The 3810-nt window shown below is 43.7% G+C and overlaps 1 pseudogene; it reads right to left on the bottom strand.

The window, feature by feature from the left end:
* Positions 1-2709: 2709 nt before the first annotated feature.
* LOC123579793 lies at positions 2710-3028 on the bottom strand (annotated as a pseudogene).
* Between the last annotated feature and the right edge of the window lie 782 nt (positions 3029-3810).

Genomic DNA, 3810 nt, shown 5'->3' with positions numbered 1-3810 from the left:
GAGAAAGAGGGAGACACAGAATCGGAAGCAGACTCCAGGCTCTGAGCTGTCAGCACAGAGCCCAACATGGGGCTTGAACCCATGAACCATCAGATCATGACCTGAGCTGAGGTAGGACACTTAACCAACTGAGCCACCAGGTGCTCCTTGTTTTTACCTTTGAAGCGGTGTTTCTCGAAGTAAGGGCTTGGGTCAATTGCATTAGAAACACCTGAGATGTTTGCTTAAAATGCAGATTCCTAGGGCTCTCTCTGCGATCTATAAAAAAAAAAAAAAAGTCACTCTAATGTGGAGTCCAGGTCTCTGCTTTTTAACAACTACATGTGTATGATTCTGTGCAGTGAAATCTTAAGAGCTCCTGGGAGATTCTGGTATATACACCCTACACCCCAGGGCATTTCCTGTTTATTTGGACTCGCTTTGACCCCTCCCTCTTAAATGAGAGGTGTTCCAGGGCTGTATCCGCTGAGAGGTATAAAGGACTTCTCTCACAGAAACTTCCGGAGTTAGAACACACCCCTCCTATGTATTCCATAGAGTAAAGTCAAGATTTTGACAGCAAGCTCTGTTCATACCCACTTTGTTCCCATCGGTTTGTCTTCTCTGCCCAAGGAGCTTGCAAATTCTCGGACTTGGTAGGTCCTAGCTTCTCATCTTGTATCCCTCAGATCGCTGGGCACGTGTGTGTGCCTCAGAAGTATTTATTGGTTATGGAACCAATGTTCTTTCTTCTTCTTCCTTTCGCACAGCTGGCCAGCCTCCCTGTCATTACATCAGAATCCAAAGGTTTTGTTGTCTTTTGCATTTTGTTTTAGGCTGTTCCCACGCTCCTGTGTCTACATCATCCAGGCTATTTTATCGAAAAATGTTTTGTTAGATTTATCCTCAGCTTTGCCTCTTCCTGCCCAGCCCTTTCATAGAAAGTCCTTTGTGTCGAGAAAACAGTCTCTAATCTGCACATCTTCCTCTGAGCTCCAACAGGGCTTTCAGGTGAGCATCCTGACCCCAGCCTGGAACATCTGCTCAAGTGGTCCAGAGCAGCGGGCAGTGATTGTGTATGCAGCGCTCTTGTCTGATGGGCCCTGGGTCCAGCACGCTCAGGGAGGAAGCCATGAGCACAAATGTTTGCCTTGCCGGCTGGAAGTCCTGAAAGCAGCTGCCTGCTGATTGATGATAACTTGCATAATGACATTGAGTGTTCACATGCTGCCAGGCATGAGTGAGACCCTGCGAGCTCCCCTGTGCAAGCCCTTGCCGGTTGGCCAAATCCTTATCTTCCAGCATGCAGGCAACCAAAACAGCAAGAGCCAGAAGGTATCTGATCCAAAGATGCCCATTACAACCCCAATGGTTTTAACACATGAAGGGGTTAAGGGGGGGGGGGGGGGGAGGGAGACTTGATGTTTTCCACTTGCAAATTTACAAAGAAAACTACACACAAGGGGCTCAAAGCAGACATGACACCTGTGTATTGGAATATCAGGATAGGATACATTAGTATTTTTATGTTTTATGGATAAAAATGGAGTCTCTTATAGAGCTCATAGAACTGGCTTCTAGAAACATTTCTTTAAAATATTCCTCTTCTAGCGAGGCCAGATTCTAAGCCAGCCACAATACTTATGTTTATCACCTTCCTATAGAATTCTCTTCACTGCTGTGAAAAAATGGAGTCTTTGAACTTAAGATGGCCTGTCAAAGTGGTTAAAAATGCCATTGTATAATGGAAGATTAGCAACATGCAATAATTTGCATTAATATTTCTCAAGTCACTCTATTTCACCCATTTTCGTTGCCACTGATTTAGTTGAAGCCCTCACCACTTCCGTTATTGACTCTAGTGGATCCTAAATGATTGCCTTGCCTGCTGTCTTACCCTACGCATGCCCTCTGCCACATGACAGAGAGATTTCCCAAGGTCACAGGCAGTCAGGTTATTCTCAGTAACTCTCTCTAATTGCCTTTGGAGGGTAGTGTCCAAACTCTCTGTTGCAGATTAGAGGCTCTGTCCTAACTCCCCCCTTCTCTCCAAATGCAGATAAGTCTACTCAGCGAAGGGATCTATGATCTTCAACATGGCCAGGCTTCTACTTCTTCATGTACAGAGAACACGTCATGCTCTATCCCTAAATTTCTGTCTGCCCTAATTGGCCTGCCTTTCATATTGGTAGGCCATGGCACTTACCATGTTGAGTTCTGCAGAATGTTAGTCTTGAAAGATGTTATCTGGGCCTGTTAAAAAAGACTTGGCCAAAGAAACTTGAGAAACTGATGGAGATTATTAAAGCACACTATCATACTAGAGTCTCTGAGATATCCTATTATAAAAAAGAAAGTGATTTTGCTAGTTTAACCAGTCATTTCCCAAACATAGCTGAACTCGGAATACAGTTTTTGGAAATAACTCTCGGTGTGTTTCATGGGTCAACAGTCTAGACAATTTATTTTTTTTCCTCCAACCAGATTTATTGAACACAACAAAACTCTGTGTACAACATGACCTAGATCTGCTCCTTCAAAAACATGATCCTTTCTTACTAATATTTTGATAAGTCAGTCCATTGAGTGTCAAAATGCAGCTTACTCTATAATTAATAGCAAAGTGTCCAATGCACACTAAATAATTGGCCTAACCACTGGAACTTTAATAGTTCTGCAAGTTAATTAGCATCGGTAGGCTTGAGCCCCTGTGACAGGCTGCTGGAGAACTCATGTCGAGGCCATTTTGCGCACTGCCACTGTGATGCCATCGTGTTTCTGGATCATGATGTTCCCATTATCTGATTCTAGATACACCATAGGGATATCAGTGGGGTCTGAGGTTAGCTGAGCTGCTGGATGGGCTGGAACTGATATCACCTCAGCATGTCCTCTGACTGGGTCCCCTGGCCAGATTAAGTTCTTGTGAATCTGTGTGTAAGACTCCAACAATGGATAGATTCTACACTGTGTCCTCCAAGTGCTGTTTCAAGGTCTCCTTGATCCCACTTGCTGTCTGCCCAGCCCCAGATCCTGCAACACATTGCATCCTTTTCCACCCCAGGCCCAGATATAGATATATAGATATAGATATAGATATAGATATAGATATAGATAGATAGATAGATAGATAGATAGATAGATAGATAGATAGAGGCAGTCAGTTAAGTGTCTGACTTCGGCTTAGGTCATGATCTCACAATTTGTGGGTCCAAGCCCCGCATCAGGCTCCGTGCTGACAGCTCAGAGCCCGGAGCCTACTTCTAATTCTGTGTCTCCCTCTCTCTCTCTGCCCCTTCCCTGAGTGCGCTTTCTCTCTCTCTCTCTCAAAAATAAATAATAAAATGATAAAAAAATGTATATGTATTGTGTAATGTATTATGCAAATGTATAAAATTCGGTAAGTTCTTTTGTTTTACTTACGGCACACGTTCACCTCCCTTAGCAAAGTGTTCTATAATGTCGGCCAGGTTACTGATCGTTTTCAAATTAGTCAAGATTCCTTAGGTTATAATTTACAGAAACCAAATTCAGATTAGTTTAAGCAAATGGAGATTATAGCTCGAATAATTGGCAAGCACAGTGGTAATGATAGTCTTCATTGTAACTCGGTGGTTCTCAATAGAGGGTGATTTTGCCCTTCCTCATCCCTCTCCCCAGGAGAAATTGGGCAAAGTCTGAAGGCATCCTTGTCCCAACTGCAGGAAAGTGGGTGCTTCTGGCGTCTAGTGCCAGGTAGAGGTCAGCACAAGAGGCTGAGACTCTTCCCCCAATGAGGAAATATTTAGCCCAAAATGTCAGTGGTGCCAAAATTGAGAAACTCTGAGTATA

Source organism: Leopardus geoffroyi, chromosome A3 (genome assembly GCF_018350155.1).
Source record: "Leopardus geoffroyi isolate Oge1 chromosome A3, O.geoffroyi_Oge1_pat1.0, whole genome shotgun sequence".
NCBI lineage: Eukaryota > Metazoa > Chordata > Mammalia > Carnivora > Felidae > Leopardus > Leopardus geoffroyi.
Note: the sequence above shows the minus strand (reverse complement) of the source record. Positions and strands in the feature narration are given on the sequence as shown.